At 32.5% G+C, this 10,603-nt stretch overlaps 1 long non-coding RNA gene across 1 annotated transcript; it reads left to right on the top strand.

Moving 5' to 3' along the window:
* Window positions 1-5,147: 5,147 nt before the first annotated feature.
* On the top strand, window positions 5,148-8,453 carry LOC143063903 (uncharacterized). The gene is made up of 3 exons (XR_012975133.1): window positions 5,148-5,288; window positions 6,664-6,855; window positions 8,175-8,453. It is a non-coding gene; the product is annotated as an uncharacterized LOC143063903 (long non-coding RNA).
* The last annotated feature ends 2,150 nt before the right edge of the window (window positions 8,454-10,603 follow it).

The raw sequence follows: 10,603 nt of genomic DNA, 5'->3' as shown, positions 1-10,603 counted from the left end.
TCCAAGCAGCAGTTTCCTATGCCTCAGAAGAACTAGATGTGACATTTATTTGCCAGAAACCACTTGCCACTCTTCCAAAAACTGTTCATGGGATGCCACAGCCTGAAGCCAAAACCATTGGCACTGTCAAATTCTTGTATTTGTCTACAGAAGAAGAGTTGACAGAATATTGTTCATCAGTTCATCTAAAAACTATTTTGCCAGACATCCTGATTGTGTCAGATTTTCACCATTATCTGAGTGATGGACATTCATCCCTTGGAGAACATACAGCAGCGAGATTGTTAGCACTTATCTACGATACATTTTGTTATATTAAGAAGAAAAAGAACTCATCTAATCATGCACTGTTGATGTCTTGTAATAGTTCTATTAAATGGATAAGTTCAGTTGCTAAAAAAATCAATTATAGTGTTCTGAAATTGACAGAAAATGAATTTAAGGAGAGCAATTTAGAGTGGTCACAACAAGATAAACAATATGCATTGCAATTTGTGTCAGGGGAACAATTATTCTTAAAGCATTTATCAGTGAAAGAAGTATAATTAAGACAATAACTTAATAAGTTTTAACTGAGACTACTATTGTACTAACATGAGTCTTGACTAATATGGAGCTGATATGTGGAAGTTGATACTTATAGTCTCTCAGGTTTTAATAACCTTGTTATTTTTTTATGATTACAGAACTAATGTCTATAAATATTTGTGTTGAAAAATCCAAACAAAATTAAAGCACTCATGTTCAATGCCTTAATTTAATGTACATGTATGCATTTTAAACAAGAGTATATAAATGCGCTGAAATGTCTCGCCTGTTTTACTTTTATCATACAATTTATGTAGATAATCTGTAACATGAAGGTTTTACCACAATTATCACAAAAACTTAACATTATTAAGACTATCAATGTTCTATGATAGTGAGGTCAAGGTCAGAAGAACCAGGCATGACAGACTGTGAGACATGTTGACCTTACGATCATTCAATACACCAAATATTAAGTTGACCTGTTGCTTTAAAAAAAAAAACATCTAAAAGACTGACAAAATTACAAAAATGTAACATTGATAAACAATGATAAATGAATGAAAATGAGGTCAAGGTCAGATTATATTTGCCAGACAGACATGTACACCTAAAAATTATTTTATACTGCAACAAGTTGTGTTTATTAACTAAATATAGTAACTTAGCTATATTTTGTATAATATCAATTTCATCACAGAACACTTTCTTCACAATCAGAGGTCCATTAAGGGATGAAAATAAGTTTGACATTTGTGTTACAATTAAAAAAGCTATCATTTTATTAATTTAAGTTGCAGTATAAAAACAATATTAGGTCAATGTCATAAAAATATAAACTTTTTTGTACTCGGCGCAAAACTGGGGAACGGCTCGGTACAACCTCGCCCTTCCCCAGTTTCTCGGCCTCATACAAAAAAGTTTATATTTTCCTGACATTGGCCTAATATTGTATATTTATTCAACAAAAATAGCTGACCTTTTACTTCTAAGAATTTGAAACACCAACAGAAACACAAAACATTAACAATGACCAATGAACCATGAAAATGAGGTCAATGTCATATGAATCGATACTGGCTAGAACAACATGTAAACCTTACAATACTTTTATACACTTAATATAGTTGACATAATACATATAGTACTTGGGAAAAACAGACAAAAACTTAACATTGACTAATGAACCATGAAAATGAGGTCAAGGTCAGATGATACCTGCCAGGCATACTTGTACACCTTACAATTTCTATAAACCAAATATAGTTGACCTATTGCTTATAATACTTGAAAAACAGACATAACATAAAAACTGCCAGACTTACATGTACCATTACAGTCATTTCATACACCACATTTAGTTATCCTACTGTTTGCAGTAATTGAGGAACAGACCTAATTATGTAACTTTAACCTTGATCACTGATCCATGAAATGAGGTCAAGGTCAGGTGAATACTGTCTGACAGACATCATTATGTAGACGTTGCAAGGAACCACTATTCCAAATATAGTTATCCTATTACTCATATTAAATGAGAAATTCACATTTCAAAAAAAGCTCAATATTTTTTCGAGCAGTCACTGAACCATGAAAATGAGGCAAAGGTCATTGGACATTTGACAGACAGACACTTCATAACATAAGGTATCTGCATACAAGATATGAATCCTCAGAGTATGAAGCATCCAGGTACCTTTGGAAATATAAAGCTTTATACAAATAGTTTACCCCTGCAGGCTAGACAAAAATGTAAGTTTTTTTTAATGATATTTTATGTGATGTAATTTTTTTTTTTTAACTTTGTATGTCAACATTGACAAATCAGTATTTCTAAAAAAAAAAGTGACAACCTTTTATTTAGATTGGTTATACTAGACTAGTAAAAAGGGAAAAGACAAAATAGTAACTGATAAAGTATTTATCCATCTGCCATATTTCTAATTGATTCATATAATTCTTTGATGAACAACTTGGCAAAAAAAGAAAGTCATGATGACAATTTATGTAAAAAGGCAGGACTGAATAGAGTTAAAAATAAAAAGGCAGGAAAGAAATTACAAATAAAAAAATATGCAGGACTATTTTTTTCATCCTAGAACCCACCCCGTCATATTTGATGCATATAATAATTGCAAAGGATACATAGATATAGGAAGATGTGGTGTGAGTGCCGATGAGACAACTCTCCATCCAAATAACAATATATAAAAGTACATCTGCTTAAGCTCACTTCATGGTCCAATGGTCAATGATACGTTTTTATTTTAAGGTCAGTTTCTCACAAATATGTTTGGTTTATGCAGTATATAATATTGTATTGTAAGGCACTTACAAAAACTAACTTACATGTCTATCTGAAGGGTTCCACTGACCCGGACCTCATTTCATAGTTCATTAAACCATACTTAGTTTCAGTGAAAAGACCTTTTACCTCATTTTCATGGTTGATTGGTCATTATAATTTTTGGTGGAAAAATACTTTATAGTCTTCTGAATCCTATACTACCAGCTCTTAAACCATTGAACCGTCACCAGGAGTGTTACCGTATCCTTTTCTGTGCTTTACTATGTCATAACTTCTGTGCAATATCTTGACACCGATAATTACACAGGATCAATGATGATCAGTTTCAAGTTTGTCAAATAGCATCTGCATCATTTATAATTATAAATCAAATGTACAATTAGACTTCTCATGTTTTAATATCTAACTTTATTATGTCAATTATAAGATTTCATCTCATCTCTGACTCACATGTACATATACCATACCAGGACCTAAAAAAAATACCGAAGCAAAATCAATTCAAATGTACATCCTAAGTGTAAATGTGTTATTTCCTTAAAAAGTTACGATTTTTAAATTGTTCGTTTTGTATGCTTTTGCCTTTATTTATAACTTTCTTAAAATTTTCCAATACAACCCTGATGTATCATGTACTACCGTTAGTTTATAAAGTATTTTGACCTTGAAAATATCATTCAGAGTGAATGAACTTTGTTACTTATTTAGTCTGAACATAACTTATTAGTTTATTCACTTTTAATTCGGTCTATGAAAGTATTCATTTTACCACTTACTTGATGGATTTTTTATTTCAATTTGAATCATCATTTTATTAATAGTTCAAGGTTAGTTTTTTTACTTCAAAGAACTGATGAAGGACGAACTTTTTAAAAGTTCAAATAGAAAAATAAATTAATTGGTCTAATAATCCTTATTTAACGATATAAGTTTGTTTTTAACAGTAAGTGCTCTAAAAATTAACACAATTTGTAGGACCAAATCGATAAATGAGAGACATGAAGTCAGAACCAGACATTGATGAAGGCCGGACTTTGACCTGTTATGTTTTACCTTTACAAATTGTGACTTTGATGGAGAGTTGTCTCATTGGCTTAATTACCACATTTTCTTATAATATCTATTAAGGCATTGTATGTATTACTCTTATCCACTTGATTTGAACTCGGATGGAAAGTTGCCTTCTTGGTAATCCTACCCACTCTCTTTATTTTTATACCTGCATATATAAAAGCACCAGTTCGACTTATTGAAACGCAAAGAAAAACAATCAACTTTGATCACAGAAAGGTAGACAGTGTATATATTGTGTACCCTAAAAAATATAGCCGCTAGACATGGATGGATTTAGCCATTTTAAAAGGTAGGGAGGTTCCCAACCAAGGATTTAAGGGGGGTCCCAACCATATGTCGCCATTCAAATAGATATAGGAAAATGTGATGCGAGTGCCAATGAGACAACTCTCCATCCAAATAACAATTTATAAAAGTAAACCATCATAGGTCAATGTACGGCCTTCAACACGGAGCCTTGACTCACACAGACCAACAAGCTATAAAGGGCCCCAAAAATATTTGTGTAAACTGACCATTCAAACGGGAAAACCAACGGTCTAATCTATATAAAAAACGAGAAACACGTATAAATTACATAAATGCATTGATCGTCCCCTCAAAAAGGGGAATTCCAGCCCCCTATGCGCCACTGCTAGATATTCAGGAGCCTCACAGCAAAGGTGAGGGGAAAGTACCCGATATCTCACATATACATAGATCATCTCAACTATTGCTGGCCTTGTAAGCTATTTGCAAATTATTGCTTTTCTCTCTTCTGGTTTTTCAAGATTAATAAATGCAATCACATTTTGGGGACTTTGCGCTTTTGACTGATAAGTAATCCGATGTTCAGTACTTCAGTAATTACAATATAATATCTTGACAAAGTGCAGTTATCTTAAATTCGGTCGTGTATTTTTAACCTTGAAATGACATAAAATCTTAATTTCTCTTTGAACCATGTTGATTTGAAGTTCAACGTTTCTTTTTTCAAACAACAATATGTGATTCCATGCAGAGTATGTAGTGTTCAGAATAATAAAATTATAAATAAGTAATCTAATAAACTTTAATGATACGAATTAGGCACACTGTGAGATGTAAGGGATTTTAAATTTCACATAATTTTAGTTAAAAAATGATAGATAATTTATTAATTAGATTGATTTAATCTTTTGGATAACTGTATAATAAGACATGACGGTGACATTTTGCTATTTTTGAAACAGTATAAAACCAACACGGGCCCACCACGATAGCTGGTTTTACAACTGACAACAATTATGATTTTGTTTTCGGTCTACAGTCTTGTTTGTGTGTTGAGTGTTCTTGGACTTTCTGGAGCGATATCAATTGACGAGTATCTTGCTGTTGACAACTGCGATAAATATAAACAGTAAGTACATTTCATTTGTTTCTAAAATTTTTAATTTATTTTTTTTACTCCATTTGTAAAAGTTTGAGAGCCCATATTAAAACACCTTTTAGGGTATCTCTATACATTGTTTTTCTAAAAATAGTATCGTATTAATATGTTATACAAATTGTCAGAGACAAATCTCAGAATGATGAATATAAACATATAGGTTTTTTTATGCCCCAATTACGATAGTAGAGGGGCATTATGTTTTCTGGTCTGTGCCTCCGTTCGTCCGTCCGTCCGTCAGTGCCTCCGTTCGTCCGTCCGCTTCTGGTTAAAGTTTTTGGTCAAGGTAGTTTTTGAAGAAGTTGAAGTCCAATCAACTTGAAACTTAGTACACTTGTTCCCCATGATATGATCTTTCTAATTTTAATGCCAAATTATAGTTTTGACCCCAATTTCATGGTTCACTGAACATAGAAAATGATAGTGCGAAGTTCAAATTAAAGTTTTTGGTCAAGGTAGTTTTTGATGAAGTTAAAGTTACATCAACTTGAAACTTAGTACACATGTTCCCTATGATATGATCTTTCTAATTTTAATTCCAAATTAAAGTTTTGACCCCAATTTCACGGTCCACTGAACATAGAAAATGATAGTGCGAGTGGGACATTCGTGTACTATGGACACATTCTTGTTTTTTACCTAATTTAATTAAATTTTACTCCCAAAGCACACTGAGAAATAGTTTGAGGGTTATATAAAAAAAACCTCATAAAATGTACCCGGGTTAATAATTATGTGCGCCAGACCGCGGCGCATTTCGTCTATAAAAAAACCCGAACTCATCAGTAACGCTCGAACCAAAAATAAAAAGAAGTTACAAAACTGAAATAAAGTACGAAGATTGAGAGCATTGAGGACCAAAAATTCTGAAAAGGTTTGCTAAATTGAAGTTTCTTTATATTGTATTATACAAAAATATCTGCGAGTTATTTTGTACAAATATAATAATATTTCGACTACATTTGACTCATTGATATTACATTGAAAAGCAGGAAGAACAAGCATCCACTTCATTTGAACTTTCATTGGTGTATATTGTAGTTTCATTGGTGTATTGTAGTCTCATTATCAATCATACCACATCTTCTTTTTTATAAACGTAGTTCGATAAGCATTTGAAGGCCAAATCTCTAAACATCCCCTTTATTGATGTGTTTCATCGGAAAGACCAAGATAGTTATTCAACGATGAGCCAAAGATCAAATTTCATTGTAGTGTTGTGCGTCTGAAGCTTTTTTTCTGGACTAAGCTTCATCAGATATATTTCTAAAAATATTTACTTCTTTTCTAAACTCGAAAGAAATGTACAAAAAATCAGATGATATACTTGCTATTTTAATTGCAGACAATCAGCCGTGCCACTACCGATTACTGGTAACCCAAGATGTATTACAATAACACAGAACAATAAACGCATTAATGACGGAAAGCTCCTATATACCAGTTTTACTGATCAATTGGATTTTAAAGACAATACTCCTCGCTTTTGTTTCGACCAAAGCAATAAACTTGTTGCTTTTGATGCCTCTTTTGACAGGTAAGTTGCTGACTACATATTCTTAATACCAAGTCCCTGGTCATTCGTCACAGTTTGAGACATTGCTTAATAGTAAGGTTTTGAGAATACCGACGGATTCAAATGCTATTTTCTCTGACCAACCAAAATCATGGTGACGGAAAGCTAAGATGGAATTATTTATGTAATATTTCCAGTTGAAATAACTACAGATACTTAAATCTGCTAAATCAAATAATTCTCTCTTTTTTTCGCACTAAAACGTTAAAATTCTTATATATATACCACAGGCGCTTGGGTATATGATACAGATTTTTTTTTTGCTGATTTAAATATTCAATTTTCTATATTTATAATACATATCTATCACTTCTGTGCATGTCTCACCTAGTTTCGAGTGATTAGAACGACCAAGAGAAAATACCCAATTTTACTATCCATACTGTTTCTTAGTATGGATAGTAAAATTGGGTATTTTCTCTGGGTTGTTTAAATCACTCGAAACTAGGTGAGACATGCACATAAGTGATAGATATGTATTATAAATATAGAAAATTGAATATTTTAATCAGCAAAAAAAAAAAAAAAAAAAAAAATTGTATCATATACCCAAGCGCCTGGGATATATACGTGGAGCTTTATAATGTATAAAGTTAGATTCGTCACTATAAAATAAGCATGTTGTTTTTTTTTCTTCTTTTTTTTAAATTTGCGAGAAGAAGTAAGTCTTAGAACAGAAATGTATAGTTACGCTATATATATACATAGCTTAAAAGACGCACACAAGTATTGTCAGTATAAATAAAGTTAAGGATTTGTATAGCAAGACAGTACTATACTTATATATAGTCATCAAAGGTACCAGGCTCATAGTTTGATACGCCAGACGCGCGTTTCGTCTACACAAGACTCATCAGTGACGCCGGTCAGATCAAAATAGTTAAAAAGCCAAACAAGTACAAAGTTGAAGAGCATTGAGGACCCAAAATTCCAAAAAAAATGTGCCAATTGGTGAAATTGATCATTTATTTTCACTCTCTTTGATATGGTTCTAACATATTTTGGTAAATTCAGAAAATTAATGCTTGCCCTATTATTGGGAATCCTTGACTATTCTATACTATTATTTCTTATGAATATATTGTTGATTGCAAAAAAATACTAAAATTATTAATAAGAGCTTTTTTTAATCGCGAACCTGATGCTGTATCATTTTTCTCATTTATGGAATAATCGCGATAATTTCTGAATTTACGGAATAAGAATGTTTTAACAATCGACCTATGATCACCGAAGTATGATCACCTGTTTACACTAAACACTTTCATTTTCCGTTATAGTAACACTCCAGACGAAGTTGCCACGGTTGAGATTACACCATGTAGAGAGGCAGGATACTGGACAAATGGAAACGTATTTTGTAACGTTCCTGAATGTTCAAAATATGTAGAGCAAACGAATACAGATTATTTTGAAGATGAACTGCATGTTACTGTGAATATGAAAGACCTTTTCGAGATACCGGTAACAGGATTGGGAGTAACACGTGGTTTCAATGTAATCAAGTTTGATGGAACGCCCGATCATCGTTTGATCTATAACACCAAGACCAATTTGACGAAGAAGCTGGACAGCGAAAAGTTTAAAGACTACTGTAGTTTATATGGTCCTTGTGTTGAGGGATTGTTCCTCGGGAGAAGCGATTTACTCTACCTTAAAGGTGGGAGGCCTCCATTAGTTTTTAAGCGACAAGGTGATGAGGTATTCATTGTTCTCAGGTACGATCCAAGAATGTTTGCTTTTCGTGACCGTCCTCCTTATGTTTCCTGTTATTACACACCTGATAAAACTTCAGAGGAGTGTGACTCACCAACAGGTTCCTTTAAGTGGACAAAACTATGGCAGTCTTCATTACCTTATGAAAAAGAATGGTTGTCCTTGCGTTTTTTTACTCGGTGGTCTTCCAAACAAGATTGCATCATCAGAGTGACTGATACCGAAACGGGGACTGATCTTGTTAACTTCACTGGGCCCTGCGGAAGATATGCTGATATGGATTTAGGGAACTTTCCTTATCCTAGGGTTGGCCTCTTTGGTAAAGGTATAAATGGATCTGCCAAATTGAGATTCAAAGATCTTATTTTCAAATGATGATTCTGTTCTCCTGTAGGCTTATTACGTTTAATTGCTGTGTTTTCATAACGAACTTCTAGAATAATTCCATTTTCAATAGTTTTCGGACAAACGTAGCTTCATAACATTCATTATAACATACAAAATAAACATGTTTATTTTTGAAACAGATTTGTTACAATTAATTTTTTTGGTCAAACTGAAATAAAAGAGTTTTATTTTCGACCTTGTCATTTACATGTATTACTGCCTTAATACAAGTGTGGACACAGATCAGTGTGGATATTTGACAACTTATACAAGTGTGGACACAGATCAGTGACCGACAAAAAGTTTTCTATGGGGTTTCCCCGTAGTGTTCTTTGTTTTAAAAACTGTGGTCAACAATGACATCCATCATCAATATCACACAAGGACCAACACTAAAATATTGAACTGTCTGTTATTCATTATTTTGTTTTTATGTTCAAGATTATTTTTGAACATGTTATATAGATTAACAAATGATTCTATTAAAATATTTTTCACTACTATGCTTTTGTATAAAAGCAAAACTCAAAATAAGTAGAGGAACTTATAAGCTGCATTTCTGCATTATATGTAATTTAAATATGCAACATGGTTTATAAGAGATTGTATGTGTTTTATTCTCATATGGTTCTAATTATGTCTGTTGTGGTTGGGCATTTCATTCTTGGAACATTGTAGTTCAGCTTAAAAAATCATCTGAGTACAGAGCTCCAGATAAGAATTCACAAATTGGGTTTTTTACCCACCATTTTCTTATATAATTTGGTGATAAAGTTTTTTGATTGCATTATCAATTCCAATTCACCCCTCATGTTAATATCAAATTGGGTTTTTCACCACCAAGCTCCTTATTGTATAGGTTTTTTTCATCAACACAATATTGAATATTTAGGCAATATCAACCCCAGATTTTTTTCCATCTTAAATATGTTTCTTTCTTTGTTTAGCTGTTTTATTTGGTTTATGGTTAGGGTTATTTGCTAGCTGTTTTATTTGGTTTATTCACTGAGGAGCAATTGTAGGTTTAATTTTTGTTCCATTTCAAACCTTCTGCCAGTTTTGTATTTTCTCATATATACTGTATAAAACGGATATGTGTATTCACAGGCACTCGTCTTATACCTTTATATAATAAATTCTGAGACCAGTGTAAAATGAAACAAAAAATAGTTTATAAACTCTAATTATACTTGAATGTTTTTGTTTTATTCCAATTTTCATAAATCTGGGTTTAGTTGTCTTTTATTAGAACTTTTGGTTTCTGATGCTTTATCATGTCATAATTGATTTGGCCTCAGGTGTTTGGCCTTTCACTTTTTCCAACTGATTTCTTTTTGAGGAAACCCTGTTTTTATTAGCAATGTTCTCGTTAAGGTACGCACGCACGCCCGTGTGTTCGACGGCTTCCTAAAAACACTGGCTGAGTCTTGTTATCATCATAACTTTCACTCAGCTTTTCAAAAGAAGCAGAAAACATGCTTCTATTCAATATTTTAACCGAACATTCACTTTCTTTTTAATTCAATGTATGTTATGATAAATCCCGAGCAATGCAAAAAAATGACTACATGACACACGCTAATTGGATAGACGTCGAGAAGATCGA

This window comes from Mytilus galloprovincialis, chromosome 2 (genome assembly GCF_965363235.1).
Source record: "Mytilus galloprovincialis chromosome 2, xbMytGall1.hap1.1, whole genome shotgun sequence".
NCBI lineage: Eukaryota > Metazoa > Mollusca > Bivalvia > Mytilida > Mytilidae > Mytilus > Mytilus galloprovincialis.
This window is presented reverse-complemented; position numbering and strand designations above follow the sequence as displayed.